Genomic DNA, 22735 nt, shown 5'->3' with positions numbered 1-22735 from the left:
CACCGTTATTATATAACACAATTTATAAATATTAATCATATATACAGCACAACATTTTAAATTAATAACTATAGTCAATCCAAAACATAATATTCAATCACTAAATACTCAATAACAAACCGAAAACCTAAATCATGGAATTTTAAAAGACGATCTTAAAACACTTTCTTCGCATAATCAATTTAAAACGAAACTCAAAATCTTTCACTTATCGACAATAAATAAAAATTTTTCTAAGATGTTTAAATAGAGTATTTTTATCATTGATTTTTTATTTACATGATGAATATATTTATTAACAAATTACGTAACGCAGTTTTTGACTGTTTTAGACCCCCTTCCCCCTCCTCCTCGTCACAACATCGCAATTCTTTAGTAACAAGTCCTGTATAAGTCGTCACAAAACCACTTAACCCTCTCCTACTGACGTAATTTATGTTCGAATTATGGACGACTTTTTATATTTCATGGCTAAGTGATAAAACAACTATTAATTCTATTAGTCCCCGTCATGTAAATCTTTTATTCATGTACTTTGTAATTGTAAATATTCGTTAACGGCAAAAATCAGAATTAAAAAAAGTGCTTAGAGTCGATTAGCGACTGATATAGCATAGTATCATAAAACTCAAGCCGAAACACGCCGAAACTCAACCGAAACACGCAAATCAAGCCGAAACACATATTTAACATTGTTTTTTCCCAAATAAATGGAATTGCTTTATTATACAGTTGCTTAGATTTCTTGATCATCACCCAATTTATTTCTTTTTTAAAATTGTTTTTAAATATTTGGAGAAAAATCGACTTAAAAAAAACTTCTTTCCATATTTCGCCTTGTTATAAAGCTTAATATCATTCGGTAGCCGAGTCCAGTCATTTAGATAATCCATGACATCAGGAAGAAATAGCGATTTGTCTTATGTGAATATGTGAATAATGTTCTTGTCATCAACAATAAAATTGAAATTTTTTAAAAAGTTTTCTATCGACTGTCTACATTTCGGACAAATCTCTGGGCGTCGTTTTTTTTGAATTCATTGTGCGGGTTATCTAAGGAAATAATTGCTTCGTGATGGAACGTTTTTTAGAATAATTAAAAGTTTAATTATTCTAAAAAATGTTTAAGTTAATTAAAAGTTTCCAACTGCATCTTTTTTGCCTGTTAAGTTTTTTTCCTCATTCTCTAGTAAGATTCTCGGTAAGATTAAGCGAAATCTTATGCTAAAAGATTTAAGGAAATACTAACAATTAAATAAAAGTTTTGTTTAAATCAATTAAGGACCACGAGAAATATTTATTTTGGCGCCAATATTAATATATTTAACATTCCGTAGCGCGGACTATCTTGCATATTATCTATTCTTTAGCATAGATAAGATACTTAAGTATTCAAAACAAGTTTTAAACTAGTTTAAGGATAATAAAAAAAACAGTATAAAAGTTCAATAGTTTTCCATAAAACATTTATTCTGTTTGTTAAATATTGCAGTTTCAAGGTGAGTTAAATAAATTTTTAGCTGCTTTTATATGATTGTTTTTATAAAAAGTAAATTACCAGATATAAAGAATAAAAACATTGACGACAATTTTGTCTTTTTAGATTACGGTTTAAAATGAAGTGTTTCTTCTCATTGCTTGTTTTGTTTTCAACAATGAGTGCAATACTCAGCTTATGTGCACCTAAAGTAAAAACTTTAGATAACTGTAGAGAAGTGTGCCAACGTGTAGTTGGTTGTTATGGGTTCAACTACGTTCCAGCTAACAAAATTTGCTTTTTAAAGGTATAAATCTTGTATAGACTTATATAGGGTATAGACTTATATAGGGTATAGACTTTTAATATAAAACACTCTCACAAGAATTTATTATTTACTTTTCTTTAATACAAACTAAACTAATATATTGTATATAAGTATTACCATTGTTTCTATTTTTTATTACTTATTGCTATAATTAATTTTATTATTTATAAACTCAAAGTTTTAACTATTTTTGTTGATGCTTAATTTTTTACTATAAATATTATTAATATTATAAATATTATCTTTTTTTATAAATATTCAAAGGTACTTTCTTAACTTTGGTAATTTGTACGCAACCTTGAAACTTAACATTTAAATCGGATTTTATATGTATTATATTTATAAATAATTTATATATAATATATGCGTGTTCACAGTATCTATATATACATATAAATATATATATATATATATATATATATATATATATATATATATATATATATATATATATATATATATATATATATATATATATATACACATACATATACATACATATATTTCAAGTATGTTCAAATACAATAATAAAGTAGAGTTCCATAGCATATACGTTTTATTTTTATTTTATTAAACATGTAAGCCATTTCCTTGATTATTACTTGGACTAAAGTTATAGTTTTTTAGAGATCCTAGATATAAATAATGAAAATTATTCGTATTATTGATTAACTGACAATAAAATTTGTGAAAATATCAATTAAATCAAAAAAGTGAGACATAAAAATTTATAAAAAACTATTTATTTACATGTGACAAATAATATTTGTGCCATGTCTAAATTGTTATTATGGATTATTGTATTGATTGTTAGTATTTAATAAACTTCAAACAACAGTTTACTAATGTATCGCCATTTTAATCTCGTTTTAATTTATGATCAATAATAAAAATCAAAAAATAATTTTTAGTCAATAATAAAGTGTTAGTTTTTTATTGATTATAAATTTATTGTTTGTTCACAATATTGTTTTGATTTATTTTAAGTGTTATTTTAATTTACTTTTTACTTGAAGAATGGATATAAATTTTACGGTTATTTTTATGTTCTCATCATCCAATCACAAATTTAATATTTTGTTCTCATCATTTAATCACAAAATTATTAAACCCTTTTTAAAGTTAAAATTTTAAATTTTCAATATTTAAATTTAACAAACTCTTTTTAGGATAAAGCATGGCGTCCCATTTATTCATTAGGGTCGTTTTCTGGCTTCGCAGCATTTAATATGACATATCAAAACATAGATTTTAATCAAGGAGACATGGATGACTGCACTGTAAATCATAAGCGAATGGTCAAAGATAAAAAATATGTCAATCTCTCAACTAAAAACTAACATTTTTTTATTTCATTTTTGTATTACGATTCAAAAAAAGCTAAAATAATAAAAGAAATGTTTTTCTTATGTTGTTCCGCCATTTCTTAAATATATATGGTGAAGGAATATGATTGTTTATGCATCACAACGATAATAAGAAATAGCTAAAAACTTAAAAATCAACTCACATTATGTACGTATGAACGCGCGCGTGTGTGTGAGTGTGTATAAACACCCGCCTAGTAGTATCAAGGTTTTCTAGATGTTTCAAATAATTTGCTTTTGAACATAAATTCAATTAGTTGAATTTATGTTTAAAAGCAACTTATTTGAAACATCTAAAGTTGGAGTACTCCAACCTGTTATTTTTCATATAAAATAACAACAAAATGTTTGCGATAAAATTGCAGCAGTTAAAGTTTAAATAACAAAATCTTACAAATATAAGGCAAATCTTACAAATTTATAACAAATATAAATTTTTTTTTTTTAGTGTCATTAAATTTTTTTTTTACTAGTTATTTAGATGCTACAAAAAGTTTTTGCATTCATATCATAGAGCACCACAGAATAGCATTTAACGTGGTACAATACCGAATTGAATAAAATTGTAACTAACTTTCAAAATAAAATCAAGATTAAGACCATCATGGCAGAAAAACTATAAAAATGCGTTTCGGACTAAATTTCTAAGCAACATATCTTAAGCTAGACACCATATTACGGCTTGAAATTTTGTACACTTACTCTGAACACTATTTTATTCCATTTATCAGGTTTTTTAAATATCAAACTAAATAATGAGTTATAAGTGCTAATAAAGATATTCCTAATAATTTTTTTTTTGGTGTATTAGAGAGATCCGACTCATCATAAATCTATCTGTTAATTGAATTTAATAGTTATTTTGAGCAAAAACTGAAACTTTCAGATCAAATGGACTTTTCTAACTGGTGAAACTGCGTTTGAAAGTTTAATTGAAAACGAATAAACGCGAACAGAGATAAACAGCTTTGAAAAACTCTAGATAAATTATTTACGAAACTATTTAAAACCCTCCTCAAACATAACCGTCATAAAATTCTTTTTCTTTCTCATCATTTAGATGACCATTTCTTATGACTCTAAGAGTTTTTCTTCTTTTTTTTCTCTTTCCTGATGAGTTGCACCTCGTTCGACTAATCCTTTTTTACTTTTAGAAGTCGCTAAGATGTTTGATGCCACATCATATAAACCAAAATGTCTCGAAACACTGTAGCGTTATTATAGTAAGACCGTTAGCACCATCATTATATGCCAAAATAGCTGAATATGTTCTTATTTCTAGTGTTGGTTTGAAAAAATCTTTGTTGTACACGAGCCCAAGCAAGTTTGCTAAGTACCTCCTAGCATTTTGTATATTCCTGTCGGAGCATTTTTATAACAATTCATCTTATTTTAAATTTCTAACAATTGCTAGTATTAAATCTTTTATCCATAAAAACTACAGTAGATTTGAGTCTGTAGTTCTTTTGATTTAGAGCATAGTACTTACACCAACAATATTTTCCACGAGGACAAAACTGGGGGCGTGTGTAGGTTTTTTTTTTCTATTTGATTTTAATTCACCTCTCCAAGGCCTAGAAGGCCACTACAGACGAGGAGGCTACTTAATTAAGGTTGTAACCCTCTCTCAACCCTATAACTCCGAAACACGAACCTTGGCAATCAAGGCCGCTGCGCGGAGAAACAAGTTGAGCGCGGTACTGCCAGGGATGTGGTGGGGATCGAACTCGGAACCTCTCGCTTATGAAGCAAGCGCTCTACCACTACACCACTACCGCATTATCAGGAAAATTGGCGAAGTGAAAAAGTATGGTAGAAACTGCTTTCTTCATTGAATACAAGTTTTATTTTAGTAAAAACGAGGAGGAAATTCTAGTTACTGATTACGTATATCTCGTATAGTGTATAAAATGTATTTCATTTTAGCAGAGATATTCATTTTATACTTAGTTTATATCTATTTATAGTTTATACTGTTTTTATTGAAAATATTTGTGTATTAGTTATATGAGTTTATATAAAAGCATAACCCTTTAACTGGCAATATTTAATTCTACTTAGTTTATATTTAATTATAATTTATACCATTTATATGGAGCTATTCGTTTAATACTTATTTTATATATAATTGTGATCTATGCCATTTTAGTGGTGCTATTTGTTTTGTAAGGATGTAAATCGTTTTAGTAGAGCTAGAAAGTAGAACTATTCGTTTTATACTTAGTTTATATTTAATTATAATTTATTCCCTCAAACTGGAAGTACCTGTTTTATATATAGCTCATATTTAGTTTTAAAGTTTTTATCGTTAAAAGGAGCTATTGGATTTATATTTTGTTTAGATTTGATTATAAGTTTTGCCCTTTGACTGGAAATATTCGTTTGATACTAAGTATATACTTAATTATAATTTAACACCACATTACTGGAGTAGTTTGTATTAAAAATGTGTACCACATTGGTGGAATTATTTATTTTATACACAGTTTATATGTAATTATATATGTGCTGGAAGTATTCGTTTTATGCTAAGTTTATATTTAATCATAATTTATTCCGTTTAAGTGGGATTATTCGTTTTATATCTTGTTCTCATTTAACTATACTCTATACCGCTTTAAACCAAGTTTATGTACAGTTATAATTTACACCGTTTTGGAAGAGTTAAATTTTGAAAAAAATTTGTACAATCGAATAAATCATATTTCAAAAATAGAAACTCGTTAGATTAGTTTGATTGTTATTTTGCTTGGCATACCCTTTTACTTTTATCATGGTTTATATTATCTTAATTGATATATATATATATATATATATATATATATATATATATATATATATATATATATATATATATATATATATATATATATATATATATGTATATATATATATATATGTTTTTAGAAATAGTGATACCTTTCAAAACCAGCCAAAAATCTTCTCATACTTTTTTGTTTATATTGTCTAAATCTCCTTTTTAATGGGCAATTCGAAGTTTCCCAGTTAAAACAAAATAATATCAATCATTAAGTAAGTCCTCAATCAACGAGACATAACTATCAGAGGCAATTCTAAAAATAAAATGAGGGGTGGGTGTTTGGGTGATGAAACTTATTTATTAACCTTGCAGCTGTTTGAGAACTTAAAGTAAACTTCTCAAAGATTGGTTTCTTTTGAGATTGCCCAGCTTCAATCCAATGTGCCATTTCCCTAAGAAATTCAGGTTTTTTCTCCTCTAAAACGACTGCATTATCTAAAATATTACATGTTAAATACTGTCATCTAAAATTTGATAAACTCAACACTTGTTAAATGTTTGAAAATCTGCACTACTTTTAAGATCAGGAAAATATAAATGAATCACGGCATATCTATTGTTTCATTGAAAATTGGAAGCGCTGAAGAAACATTTTTATTTATGTTGTTATTTTTAATGCTTTACGCAAACTAGCATTAGGAGCGAGGTCTTATTAAAAAATGTTGTGGAAGGTGCTCCATTTAACTTCTCCACTACATGAAATTATAGGATTTTTAAATCCATTAAAATCAAAATGTGGAAATAAAAATCTTTTACAATTTAACAAGTTATTTCTGATATTTTCAAAAGGGTGTACAAATCTTATTAAAAATACTAGAAATACTTGTTAAATTGTAAAAGATTTTTACAACATCAAAACAGCATACTATATGGTAGTTTTTATTGATTTATTTATGTTCAAGTCAAAACTCATCTACGTTATTGCTTCTTATCTACGTTATTGTTTTCAGTTGCTATTTCTAATGAAAATCATTTTTTTCATCTTTTTTAAAAGAACAACTCTCTTGAAACATATAAATGTTTTCTGTCTGATTCTTAACTCTAATATTCTTAGTTTAACTAATCTTGTATTTTATTTCAGTAGTTAACTTTTAGAGGTTATTGAAAAATAATTAATAGTTTCTTACAAAGATTTGTTGAATATTTTACTTTTGGGTCGGATTAATTCGACTTTTGAATCTAATGACCATACTCAGGGTTGTTACGACATAATATGTCTGGCAGATCCGTCGACATATTTTTAGACATATTTTCTGCCGACATAAAATATGTCCACACACATATTTTCTATAGACATATTTTGACATAATTTAATGTCGAAATTATTTTCTGCTGACATAAAATATGTCAGACATATTTTCTATTGACATATTTTGACATATTTTTATGTCTGACATTAATTTATTTCAATCTAACAAATTTATCGCGCATTTCAGCTTAATTTAAAGAGTAAAGTGAAAATAGTCTAACAAATTTGTTGCTTTTTTACAATCAGTTATGCTTTATAAAACTTTTATTTTAATCCTTATTAGCAAAAATCAGTTGTTTTATAAAGGTCTTTTTCTGCTCTTTTTAGCGATGCATCATTTGATAGTAGTGACCAATATTGACTAGTATTGACTAGTATTGACTAGTATTGGTGCATCCTTTGATAGTATTGATTAGTATCGATTAGTATTGGCGATTTCCCATATAAGAATCTAAAAATCATCTCAAGCTGAGTTTTTATTACTGAAAGTGGTTTCTATTAGTATGACTAAACTTAAAATTATTTTTTTGATTAAAATAATAATAGAAAAAAACATTATCAGTTATTTTTAATTAACAGTTGATCTTGAAAAAGGTTTCATTATGAAAATTGAATCCAAAAGATTCTAATAATTTATAACTAATTACGAATAATATACTTATAATTATAATAGTTATGATATATTTATCATTAAAAAAACTGACAATTGCATTATAATTGCATAGTTAACTGCCATAAACTTGCATAAAATGTTTTGAGTGAAATATATATTTTAATAATTATTTATTTTGTTTTCCTTACGATTTAAAGTCAAAAATGGAGAATAATTTATTAAATGAACAAGTGAAAACTCAATTTGAAATAAATAAAGAAGGAGGAAAATGTGCAAAAAATTTTACAAAGGCAAATTAAGTAACCTTAAAGATCACCTTCGAAAACACAAAGAAAAAGCCGACGAAATTGAATTAGTTGAAGCTACCCCAGCTACAAGGCATCGAAATGACGATGAAATTCAATTAATTAAACGAATCAAGCTAGAAGTTGATGTAAATCAATTAATTAGAGAAATGATTCGATTAATGATGCGCCGTAACTTGTCTTTAGCATCAGCTGATGAAATCGGAGAAATGTCTTAGTAAAAAATGCACTCAAAAAATTCAATATTTTTATAAATCGTCACAGCATGAAACGCTACTTTCAACATGTATGTGAAAATATTTTTTCGCTAATAAGAGAAGAAACTGAAAATGTTCTTATGTCGTTGATTTTTGATAGTGCGTCGCAATTTGGAAAAACGTGTTTGGAGTTAGTTGCAAATATATCAAGGACGGGGAAATAGTTGACAGAACCTTAGGCATAATTACTCAAGAAGGTCGACAGTTTGGCGAAATTTTGGCTGCTCAATTGGAAAATGTGATTGGAAAAATTGAAAAATGTGCTAATAATATCTACACAACTTGCACAGATCAGGAAAAGAATGCGATGAAGGCTTCAAATATTCTCCAAAATGCACAAGATCAAATGAAAGTAATCCTTGAAATTTATGGTGTCAAATTTATAGATTTCGAAGACAAAGAAATTGATATTGGCGCTTTAGAGAATAAAGAAAGGAATTATAGTGAAGCCCACACTGTTTGCGTTGAAAAATCGGTTGGATTATTCTGTTCAGCCATGTTTTGTGGCGCACATGTGTGTCAGCTAGCTGCCAAGGACGTTACGTCAATGTTTGAAGATGCATTGATATATAATATAAGAAAGGTTGCTATTGAATCCAAAAAAGTAGCATATATTCAAACTATAAAAATCTAAAAAAGCCTCGTATAGACATTGCAGCTCGTTGGGATTCCACTTTTTTAATGATGAAAGATTTTCATACCAATGCAGAATCATATCAAAGGATAAGACAAGACAAGTTAAAGTTAAATGATGCATCATGGAGCTTAATAGATGAATATTTCAACGCATTTTTACCAATACATTCGGCCATGATGGATTTTCAATCACCAAAATTATCAATGAGTGAATTCTACGTTCGATGGATTCAAATGAAAATAGAAATCGAGGACGTTCCAGCAGGTGATTTGAGATTAAAATTGTTACTGACCAACGCAATCAATACACGAGAACAAGTTTTTTTTTAAATGTGAAGCATTTATTGCTGCTTTAGTTCTGGATCCTAGATTTTGCTTTACATCGGGTCATCAACTGTTTAATACAGAACTGTTGAATAGAGGAATCACACAGTTGATCAAAATCCATCAAAAACTTTGCACTCGACAAGAACAGTCAAATTCTTCATCAACGGAAGAATCCATACAATTAAATGCGTCATATTTATCAAATACTTTTGAAGAGATAATACCGATGAACTCAGAAGATGTTGAAGCTGAAAAAGTACGCCGTTTCATTGAATATACTTCAGAATCAGATGAAGATATTTGTCAACTAATTTTAAAATGGGCTCTTAATAAGCACGAGTGACATTAGACGTTGAATTCAACATTCTTGCTTACTGGAAGAAAAATCAAAAAACAAAATGGGATCGGCTCTATGAAATTTCGCAAGTAGTTTACTGTGCAGCGTTCTCCAGCGTAAAAGTTGAACGTGATTTCTCTGGATTCGCTTTGGTTTACAGCCATCTACGTACTTGCATTTCAAATGATTTTTTAAACTCTATCATGGTGGTAAAAAACATTTAATTGATAAAATAAAATTCGTTTAAAAAAATTGTTTACTTATTTAAAAAACAATTCTCATTTTCTTTTAGTCAAACAACTGTTTTTCTACAAGGTCTCTTAATTTGCAATAGAATCTTTTGAGATTCAATTTCGTCTCCATAGAATCTTTTGAGATTTCATTTTTCATTATGAAAACTTTTGAGGAACTGTCAATTATTTTATTGTTAAATAAATCATAACTATTATAACTATAAGCATATTATTCATAATTAATTATAAATTATTACCGGTTAGTCTTCTTAATATGAATTTAATGAGCTGAATATAATTTTTGCAAAATATTTCAAATGCTTCAGCTTAAACGAATTTAATTAGGCACGATATTTTTGAAATTATGTGATCCGTTTTTTTTATAGAATCTTTTGAATTCAATTTTTCAAAATAAAATATTTTTCAGGATCAACTGTTAATTAAAAATAACTGAAACAGTTTTTTTTTATTATTATTTTAATCAAAAAAAAATTATTTTAAGTTTATTCATACTAATAAAAACCACTTTCAGTAATAAAAACTCAGCTTGAGTGTTTACATTCTTATAATGGAAATTGCCAATATTAATCAATACTAATCAATAGGGATGGCACTTTTACTTACTTTTTTTTTAGTTACTCGAGTAAGTTAATTTTTATCAAAAAGTAAATTACATAAGTAATTTGAAACGTTTTATGTAAATTTACATTTCCGTATAAGTAACTTATTTTTTTGAAACAACATTTACTTTTTAAAGTAAGATTTTTTACTTTCAAAAAAAAGTTATGTAAAAGAAGATTACATCAAAAAGTAATTTACTTTTACATGTAAAAGTAAGTCACGTGAAAAAGCTATTTTACTTTTACATTTAAAAGTTAATTACTTTTGAAAATTACATTACATAATATAAAAGTTCCTCAAACTGTAATTTACATTTACTTATAAAAGTAACTAATTAAAAAAAAAATTATATTAAAAAGTAACTTGCATATGAAAGTAAATTACATAAAAGTAATATGCTACCAAATATAAATTAAATTTACAAATAAAATAATATTGTTTTAGTCGGAATTTTTTATTACAAAAGTAATAACAAATCTTTATTACAAACAAATTACATCCTTGTGAGAGCAACAAGTTGATGAAGTATTTTTTGTACTGTTCTTAACTAGACTTATATTCATCGATAAATTTTAAGTTTCATAGTATTATCTTTCAGCGTTCAAAAATAATGACCATATAAAATTTACAACCCCCTCAAATTGAGGGGTTTGAACTTTATATGGTCATATTTTTTGAAAGCTAAAATATTTTACTATGAAATTTAAAATTTATCGATGAATATTATTTTAGTTAAAAACAGTACAAAAAATATTTCATCAACTTGTTGCTCTCACGTTTGGGGCAGGAGGGGGGCACAAAATTTGGGGCTTTTTTGCTCCCAGCCTCCAATCATCGCAATTTTTTGCAAAGCATTCTTATTTGACATAAGTATAAACATATAAATGTTTGGAGTTTGTTCCATGTCTGGAAGTCAGCTATCTCAAAGACTAAAAAAAGCTGGTTCCGGCTCTGTATATAAAAATAAAATTTAAATTAGATAAGCTTACATTTTATATAAATTGTAAAGTAAATTAAAAGTAACTTATATAAAGTAAGCAAATAAATTTACTTATATTTTAAGATAACTTTGACATGATCTTGTATAAAAGAAATGCAAAAAAGTAAAACTTTAAGGCACTAACATTTATTTTGCCGCAACATTCGATTTGCGCAGTTTTAGGTATTTCTTCCCTGTAAAGTTTGAAAATATCAATAATAGGTTTCCACCCATGATTAAAACCCTCTCTAATTTCGGTCCATGGTAGTTTTAACTATTATAAGCCTTCTCTGAATCAAACCGTCTCAAAAATGTTCACTCTCTGGCCAACCATTCGAAAGGTCTGGAATTTAGACAAAGTTAAAATAAGGCATTGAGCAGAAGGCGCATATACCCATGGGAGACTCAGAAAGCGTAGTTTATTAGAAAAGAAAATAATATGGCATAATTGTTAGTCTTTTTTTACAATTTTTTCGCTTAAATTCATTTATTATTTAAAAACTAAGGAGGGAAAGTTTAAACTTGTCGTGAAATATGGGAGCTATAACACCGTGGCCTGAAGATTAAGGAGCCCCGAACTTTATTAAGAGGATTCATCATTTTTGTAAAGATTTTTCGCCACTTTGATATAAAAAAACTCCACCTACTCAAGAATATCCTTTGATTCTAAAAGTCTTATATCTTTATCTGCGTGTAGTATCAGTGGCCTAGCTACCGCAAGGCTAATATATGCAAAACTTACGGTCCCACAAGCAACTAAACCAAGAACCGCAAGGTTCAGAAGCTCTAAGATATACTTGAAGAGTTTTTTTTTGTTTTTTTTTAGAAAAGTTATCGCTCCAGAGAAACAGTAATTCGGCACCTTGGTCACGTATGTCTAATAACAAAATACACTTTGCTTGGCCGCTGTGTAATGTACCTATATCCCGAGCTGTAGCGTAAAAACTATTTATAAGTAGATAAAGAAATAAAAATTGTGGTGATTAGAGCCTGGATACAAAAATGCTCTTAAAAATTTACCATCCCTACTACAAATGTGAGGCCAACAAATTAGTAATTTTTATTGTTTTTGTTTTCTTACATTAAGTTTACATCCTCGCCAAATGAAGTGGTTGTTTCAATCTTTTTCTAAACATTCTTATGTGATAAGCAAGAACACACTTAAGTTTGGTTTTTAAGTATGTTTTTGTTTATACCACAACATTGCATAATTTTAAAGAAAATTTAATATGAAATCTTCTAAAAATCATTTTGACCAAAATTATTGCGTTTACATAATTATATCAATAATACATCTCATAATTTACGAACGTAAATTTTGAGATGTAATATTGATGTAATTATTAAAGACATCATTGTGTTATTGGTTATTTAGTTATCCATAAAGTCTTTAAATGAGTTAAATGTGGTTTTTAACAACACATTAAAAGGTTTTTAAAAAACCTCATTTGTACGTAACTATATAATAATATTATTAGTTAAAGAAGAGGCTATTGATTAATTAATTGTAATTGGTTTGTTGATAAAAGGAACCATCGCATGTACAAATTGTAAAACTTTTTTACATTTTCCTAAACATTCTAATGTGATATAAACAAGAATACTTGAGTTTGGCACTTAAGTATGTTTTATTTACCAAAAGTATATTTATTAACCAAAATCATTGGTTTTTCATAATCATAATATTACATCTCAGAGTTTACTCAAGTAGACATCATTATATTATTGGTTACCATAAAGACTTTAAATGAGTTTAATATGGTTTTTAACAAAACATTTAAAGACCTCATTTGTACGTAGCTATTAATAATACCATAGTCATAATAACACATAGTCTGGCCAGTTGGGCCGTTTTCGCAAGATTCTTTTGTTTTTTAACAATAAAAAATTAAAATTTGAACTGATTTAGAAAATAGTTTATTTATCGTGCCCATACTACTAATAAGTGCACAAAAATCTAAAAAATGGCAAACTTTGGAGAGGAACAGTCCATTGATTCTCTTATTTTAGATCTAGAATCAGACGTTTTTTTTGAAAAAAGTAAGTTTCTTAATGACGTCGATGCTTTTCTTACAGAAATTGAGAATGGAAGCGTTTCAAACAACTTAACTGCCAGCAGTGTGTGAAAAAATGCAAATCAGAGAAAGAACTCAAACGCCACATAACAACACATCACTCTAAGATTGACTCTTCAACACTGCAAACAAATGCAACAACAGATATTAAGCGTGCGTGTACTGCAGACGAGTTCATAACTTTCATTAAAAAAAGCCTTAAATTTGTGCAAAACGATCTTTGCTACCCTCCATATATCAGAGATGAGCTTTTAAGGTACAGTTTCTCTAAAGATGATGCAAAGCATTCATTTGATCTAATAAGGGAAGTTATTGAAAATTTTAATGGTGATGCGGAAGTTTTTTATCCACAATTTTACAAAGTTGCTGGTCAGAAAGGTTTTATGAAAAATCTTACAGATAAAACTTCAACTCTTGTAGGATATGACCTTGCAAATCACATTTTGGCTCACTTGACTAAGTCTAATAATGCCACCTCAGTTTTAGTTATTGATGATGAAATTAAGTTTACAGATAAAGAAAAAAGTTTAATTGAACATTTGGGTGGGTATGTATTTAGTACTTTTTATCGAAGGATACGTTATTCAAAAAGTTGGCAAACCAGATTTTGTCAAGAAACACTCTCAATTCTGTTGGCTGGAAAAATTGTAGAAAATGATTCTAATTATTTTGATGAGTATAATCATGATACTCATAAAAAATTTACTAGCCTAAAAAATCGAGGCGGTCTTTGGTCTATATCTTCTGATGCTTTGTCACTATTTAAAATAGCAGAAATAGCATTCAGAAAATCAACAAAAATTTTAACTAAAACTATTGACTGCAGCAAAATGACTGCAGAGTTACTTCAAGATGTTGGGGTTTTATCTCACTTCTCAAAAATTCGCTGAATGAAATCTAAAGAAATGTCTCTCAATCTTCTAGACCATCTTTTAACTCTTTATATTCGTGTTCGCTCATTTTACTATTCAAAGGACCTTGTAAACTTGCATAAAATCAAGTCTAAGATTAAAAGAACAAAATCATTAAGAAAAGAAATCAAGAAAGGAACTTTGAACTCCACTGAATAGTTTAGATAAAAAATAGACATTAAAAAAGGTTATTTTCATAGCCACAAATGTCATTAAAAACATATTCTTGCATAAGAACTATATTGCAGCATGATGGAGAAATGCAATGATTAATTAAGTGAAAACCAAATGAAATTAAGTAAGTTTTTATTTTAAGTATCAAATGTTATACAATTAAAACTAGTTTAATAGTTATTTATTTTTTTTATTTTATTAAAATAATTTTGAAATAAACAATGTTAAAAATTTTATTTTAGCCTCTTCTTTCTTTGTAACACAACTTCAACTTAAGAGTCACTTTTCAGCCTCTAAGAGAATTTTAAAGGTTAACAATGTACCTTTTGGTGCCCCAATTACGACTTATTGTGCAAAGTCTTGAATACTAAAAAATAGTATTCAAGACTTGGGAACCTTTCTTTTATATATATATATATATATATATATATATATATATATATATATATATATATATATATATATATATATATATATATATATACATATATATATATATATATATATATATATATATATATATATATATATATATATATATATATATATATATATACATATATATATAAACACACACACACACAATTATTTTATACAAATAATGCTTTTATAAGGTTTGTGGCTATGAAAATAGCTGTTTTTAATTTCCTTCTTTTGATGAATTTATTTTTTGTTCCAATTTCGGCGTGGTAATTTCTCTTTGGTAAAGGTCTTTGGTTCAGGATTATTATCAAGACTATTAGTTCCTATAATTGGTTTGAAAGTGAATTGGTTTCTTATCGTATTGTTATTATACCCAAAATCATGTAAAGATGGGTTATCTTTTCTTCTTCCAATGGCTCGTTGTTGGCCAAAATAATTTTCTAATGAATCTTGACATAGCCGTTCAGTTAAAATATATTGGACACCCATATTTAAAAGGTATTTAATTAAATCAATAACTGAGTGAACAGTAATATTGATCCCTTCGTATGTTTGCCAAGATAAAAACATATTCCCCCGATCAGCCTTAGTGAAATTTCCAGGTCTTTGATCTATAGACAATTTCCAATCTTCAAAGTATTTAAAAAAGACTTAAGTCAACCATATAAGCCTTTCATCATTCATCAAATAAAATGGCTTGGAAAATCGATTTTGATTCCTAGTGCAATCTGATACATTTTTCACATTTACACAATCAAAAAAAATCATTTAACATCTGACAATATTCAGCAGTTCTAGAGGCTTCAGCAGGACCAAATGCCTTTAAAGCAGTGCTAACAGATGAACTAAGTACTTGAGCTGCTAATCTTACATTCATTTTGGAAAATGGGCTTAACCTAATGTGTTCTAAGGAGAGATTTGGGCAAGTGTGAAGGCCACAGTTTAGATCTTCATAAAATAATTCAGATATGTGGTTCCACAAAATGTGATTATAAGTATTCCACATATATCTTCCTTTACCTGATGCAGAATGAAAAAGGCAATTTCGAGCAGTCTTTATCAAATGTGGAGGATCAGCTATAAAATATATAAAACGATCATCATCAGCAAATTTATTTTTTATGCGATAGATAAATTTAACATTTGTATTAATATCTTGTTCTTCTGTCATATGAAAATGCATGCTAAATAAATTACGATTGCATGAGGCAATCGTAATTATTTAGCAATCGTAATATTCTTGAGACTGAAGACATTGGCATGCCTTACAAATTTCATCCTTAGTAATAATAACTTTGCATGAAAGAGATCGAATATGTTCTTTTTGATTTAAAGGTAAAGAATAACTATTAAATAATTCAAACTTTTTAGGTATAACATGAATAAGATATCCATAAGAACTAACTGATTTATTTGTAATACAAGGGCATACCATATATGATAACAAAATTGAAATAAGGTTAGAAATAGTTGTATTGATCTTTTTAAATGCAAGTATGTTTCATGATTATCTGGTAGAAGCCATAAAAATATACGAATAGTAAATGAGAGACTATCATCAATGTAAATTTCGTACTTCGGAACAGTGTGAACATCATCCATCTTACTCAATTTAAAAAAAGTTTCACTAGCATTTATATCCCAGTCAAGTTTTTGAAAACTAATACGTTTAACCAATTCCTTAAAAGACTTATATGACTTACTATTAACTGCTTCATATGATATAGAAGGAAAACCTGATCTCTTTAGGGATTTAGAAGAAGCTGATCCTCGTGCTTTGGGAATAAGCAAACACGAAGAAGAGCATTGCGATGAAAAGCTTTTAACTGGAAGATTTAATGTAGGTAGTGAACCAGGCTTGAGAGTAGTTTTAATTGGATTGACAATTAACATGTTAGCCTCGTAATGTTTTTCGCAAATAAACAATATATTTTTTTTTATTTGGGTCTTTAGGCTTTCGTCAATTACTCTATCTTTAGTTATGTGTATAAGTTTTTTCCTCCATTCTTTGTTAAAATCATCATCGGTGGATGGTATCTTAAAAAGTGAAACACCTTTATTTCTTCGAGAAGTACCACAACCGAAAATGGAACAATTAGCACCAGGCATTTGCAAATACCAAGGATAAATCAACAACCTTTTTGTAAATATTATTCTTAACGAGTCTTTGTTTACAAACAGTGTGCACTATTTAGTAGACTGAGTTCTAAAAAAACGCTAACAATAAGATGAACAAAAGCGCTCTTCAACTGGCCAGACTATGTATATTATGACTATGATAATACTAATAGTTAAAGATGCTGTTGATTAAGTAATTTTAATAGGTTTGGTAATAAAAGAATACGCCGCATTTTCAAAGTATGAAACTTTTTTACATCGCTTTTAATGTGGTATAATACCACGCAATACTTGTATTTAAATCCATTTAAAGTTAAATCTTGTATTTTTTTTAATTTATATTTTCATGGATAAATTTTTTTGCTATATAAATTTATTAAAGTCGTAAAGCATAATATAAATACAAATAGCAGGGGCAAGAAGAAGACATAATTGGTCTTATCACCAAGCCCCTTAGTCTATACCGTAAATATAAGACAACAAAAATTTAAAAACGTAACACTATATAATATAAAAGATTTTTATAAAGACTTAATAGAATAAAAATCATCGGTCCTAAAGTCCTACTTTAACTTTTTGTTTTTGTGTTGGTTAAGAAAAATTTTAAAAAAAGAAAAAAAGGAATTTGTACAAAGAAACTATATTACTAATAAGCAAGCAAGCAAATACGCATAATCCTGAAGCTTTCCTTTTACACCAGCATATACCTTTAAATATGTGAATAATTCTTATAAACCATAATTTTATATATATATATATATATATATATATATATATATATATATATATATATATATATATATATATATATATATATATTTTTTTATTTTTTTTCAAGACTAATTAAAACTTCAGAAAAAGTTGAGCGCTACGTCGATCATCTGTAGTTTTTGCTTTAATTTATTCTTAAACTCATTTAGCATAGAAATTGTTTTAAGTTCATTAGTTAATATTTTATTCCATAATTTCGGCCCTCTAGTAGAAATTGAAAATTCGGTCGCCGCAAAATAACTTTTGGGTTGGATATAACTGTTATTTGAAAATCTGGTGAGATATCTATTCTGATTTATTTTGAATAATGGGTAAAAAATTTTAGGAGATACATTTTTATTAATTTTGAACATAAATATAAGAACTTGATAGACATTTAATTGATAAACATTCATTATATTTAAATTAACAAATAATGCTTGGGAGTGTGTATAACGGCCCACATTGGAAATGATTCTGATTGCATGCTTTTGTTTATTAAATAGTTTTTTTATTTTATTTTTATTTGTACTGCACCAAGCAATATTTGCATAATTAAGATGGCAATGAATGAACGAGAAATATAAAAGCTTTAAGCAAGTTGGATTTAAAAAAGGCTTAGCTCTGCATAGCAGGCCTATGTTCCTTGAGATTGTATTTTCGAGATATTGTATGTGATCTCTCCACGTCACATTTTCATCAAGAAGCACGCCGAGAAATTTTAAAGTGGTTTCTCTTTTTATGTCCTGATTGGCAATACAAAGTTTTGGAAGTTTCAATGGAATTTTATCTCGGTCATGAAAACGATGGAAAAAAGTATATTTTGTTTTGGTTACATTTAACGATAATTTGTTTGCATTAAACCATTCAGTAAGATTTAATAGCTCTTTGTTTACTGACTTAAACAGAATATTTATATCATTATGTGCATAAAATAGATTTGTGTCATCTGCAAATAATATTGTATCTAGTTCGGTACAAGCTTTGCTTAAATCATTAATAAAAATGAGAAATAGGAGTGGCCCTAATATAGATCCCTGAGGAACCCCACATGTTATGTTCATATTGGTTGTTTTACCTTCATTATAAGAAATGTATTGTTTTCTATTTGACAAATAGCTTTTAAACCACGCAATATTTGTATGTTTAATACCATAGTTTTCTAATTTTGTTAGTAAAATGTAATGATCGACAGTGTCAAAAGCCTTACTGAGATCAATAAATACACCTAATGTATATTTATTTTCATCAAATGATTTAAAAATATCATGAACAAGATGAACAATAGCCTGATCAGTAGAGTGGCTCTTTTTAAACCCAAATTGCTTACTATAGAGAATATTGTTTACATCTAAAAAGTAATACAATCTTTTATACATAATGTGTTCTAATAACTTTGAAAAGCATGATAGTATGGAGATAGGCCTGTAATTGGAGACACTAGTCTCATCTCCTGATTTTAGTATAGGTATTACCCTTGCAATTTTAAGTTTATCGGGAAAGATTCCTTGGTTTAAAGAGAGCGTAAATATATGCAAAAGCGGAATTTTTAAATAAGGCATTGATTTAATTACTACATTACTGCTTACATCATCAACTCCATTACCTTTATTTGGTTTAAGTAAGTACATGGCATCTAGCAATTCTGTTTCTGTTAGCATATTATTGTCCATTATATTATTATTAGAGTTTAGGTATGATTTGAAGCAAGTTTGACTTTTATTTATTTTTGATGCTAAACTTGGACCTGTGCTAACAAATGCATGGTTAAACGAATTAGCAATTATTGCGTCGTTAATAATTTCACAGTCATTTATAATTAGTTTTTTTGGTAAACAACTATTATTCATATCTTTTTTACCTATAACCTCTTTTATTATGTTCCAAGTTTTTTGAATATCATTTTTGTATTTTAGCAATTGGCTACTATAGTAAAATTTTTTTGAGCGCTTTACAATCGTCACAAAAAGGCGATTATAGTTTTTATAGTTTGTTTCATTTTTAAAAGTCCTTTTTTTAATGAACTTCTCATACAATCGTTGCTTTTTTTTCGAAGATTTTATGATTATCCAGGGATTTTGTAGAGTTTTTAATTTAATAAATTTAGTTGTTATTGGGAATGCTTTATTGTAGTGACATTCAAATATATGATAAAATTTATCATAAGCTTCATTAACATTTTTTTTTTCAAAACGGGTTCCCAGTTTGTTGTCGATAAAAGGCTAATAAATGTCACAAGAGAAGCGTCCTTAATTACTCGTTTTTTAGTTTTTACTTTTTTAGAAGGTTGATTTAACGATTTTTGTGCTGTTATAAAAACCGGAAAATGATCAGATATGTCTGTAATAAATATTCCAGTTTTAATTTTTACGTTTTTGAAATAATTAATTATAATTTGATCAATTGAAGTAGCAGTATTTTTTGTAATTCGAGTAGGTTTATTTATAGTAGGAATAAATCCATTTTGAAACATAATATTGAAAAAAGTTCTGACGTCTTTGTTTTTGTTGTATTCAAGTAAATCTAAATTCAGATCGCCTACGAAGTAAACGCATTTGCCACATAATTCTTCGCTTATAATTAAGCTTTTAATTTGTTTGTTAAATGCTTTTTTATTACCAGAAGGCGGTCTGTATATGACGTGTACAACTGCGTTCTTGCAAGTTTTGTTTACAACTTCTATTGATAACAATTCAAAATCATGCGTAACAGCAAAATAATTTTTGCGTAGTTTGAAATCTAAGGAGTTGTGGATAAAAATGCACAATCCTCCACCTGTTTTTTCAGAGTCTCTAATTTGATGCAAAACTTTATAATTATTAAGTTGAAAATTAGAATTGTTTTCAATTTCCTTATCGCGGCACCATGTTTCGGTTAGACATATAATTTGAAAGTTAATTTTGACACTGAATAAAAATTGCTTAAATTTCTCAAAATTTTTTTGGAGGCTCCTTATATTAAGGTGTAGGATAGATAATGCAGTTGAATTTATGTCAGCAGTAATACATGAGATATCTGAACTATAGTAATAAGGACTTATATTTAATAATCCCTCCTCATCATTATAAAATTTAATATCTGATTGATTTTTTAACGGTATATATTTGTTTATTAGGAAAGGTTCAAGATTATTTATGTCAATATTAATCAGAGCGCTATTATCAAAATTATTCCTAAATAATCGATTAGTTTCCATTTTAAAAATATAAATTTAAGATAACAAATATAAATAAAAATAAAAATAAAAATAATTACTATTCCTTTCGAATCCACTCTCGAACGATTAGTTTATCGTAAGATATTATTGCAAACTTGCCAAGCTCTCGTTCCTTTTTCATTCGCTCTTTTAGATCTTTTCTTATTAATATTGTTTCTGTGCAGTAATCTTCATTAACGTAGATTTTTTTTCCTTTTAATTTTTGGACGTTTTTTAAAATAGCAACTTTATCTTTATAATTTAGAAGTTTAATGACAACTGTTCTAATCTTTTTCGAGTCTCTAATCCCAGTCCTATGTGCCCGTTCAATTTTTATATTTTTCAATCCAAGTAAATCTTCGAAGAATTTTTGCACTTTTAATTCAGTCTCATTCCAATTTTCGTTTTCACTTTCTTTTAATCCGTCAATTCTCAAGTTATTTCTTCTTGAGCGGTCTTCTATTTCTCTAAGTTTACTCTTTATTTTTGTGATCTCACTATTATCTTTTATCTTGTTATTAATTTCTTTTGTTTTTTTCTTCAGTAGTTCTAATTTACCTGAGATAATATCATCGTTTGCTTGAATGAATTTCTGCATTTCACTGAATTCAGTTACTAACAACGTCACGGATTTATTTGTTAATTCAAGGTCGTTTGTAATGGCGATTATTTTATTTGAGTTATCAATATTATCTTTATCATTTTTATCAAGTCGTTCAGTAATAATTTTCATGAACTTAAATGTTAATGAACTTAATGAACTTAATGTTAATGATTAAATTTAGATTAAATTAATTGATTAAATTAATGTTAATGATTTAAATTAATGTTAATGATTAAAAATTAATAAATTGATTAAATTAATGTTAATGATTAAATTTAATCATGTTAATGAACTTAAATTTAGTTTAAAATGTTAAAAAAATGTATTTATAAATGTTATAAACTCATCACTCTCACACCAATGGCATTAAAGGAAAGTCAACATTTTTAAGGGTTTATTTTTAGCAGACTCCAATTATCGCAATACTTTTGAAAAGCTTTACATAAACATGAATATATAAATATTTGGAGTTTGCTTCATGTCGTTACATAAAGTTAAGTTCTCAAACAAAAACAAAAAGCTTGCTGCGGGGCTGATTTTAAATATGTGATTGGAATCTGGTTGTTTAAATATTGTGATTTGCACTTTGTTATTTTTTTACTTTAAATTTTTTGAAAATTCAAAGTAAAAAAAGTAACAAAAATTTACTGAAAAAAAAAGAATTTGATATTATTTCATCTGTATGATAAAACAACATCAAGACAATTTTCTTCACAATCGACCATATAATTTAAAATTTGAAAGTGTGCTTTTTTGAACCATCCTACTAAATACGCTATATTAAATAAATTAAAATAGGCGGTTTTTGCGGTTATAAAAAGTTATAAATCTTTTTTCAAGTTAAATACTTTTACATTTATACTTTTTTAACTTAAGTTTTTTTTTTCAAATTAATCTTGATGTTATTTACATCAGTTGTTTGAAAGTTTTTTTT

The 22735-nt window shown here is 27.3% G+C and overlaps 1 non-coding gene across 1 annotated transcript; it reads left to right on the top strand.

Annotated features, from left to right (window-relative positions):
- The first annotated feature begins 1370 nt into the window (after positions 1 to 1370).
- Positions 1371 to 3214, top strand: LOC101236711 (uncharacterized). The gene is made up of 3 exons (XR_010641845.1): positions 1371 to 1499; positions 1604 to 1784; positions 2975 to 3214. It is a non-coding gene; the product is annotated as an uncharacterized LOC101236711 (transcript).
- The last annotated feature ends 19521 nt before the right edge of the window (positions 3215 to 22735 follow it).

The sequence above is a fragment of the Hydra vulgaris genome, chromosome 11, assembly GCF_038396675.1.
Source record: "Hydra vulgaris chromosome 11, alternate assembly HydraT2T_AEP".
In the NCBI taxonomy this organism is placed as follows: Eukaryota; Metazoa; Cnidaria; class Hydrozoa; order Anthoathecata; family Hydridae; genus Hydra; species Hydra vulgaris.
This window is presented reverse-complemented; position numbering and strand designations above follow the sequence as displayed.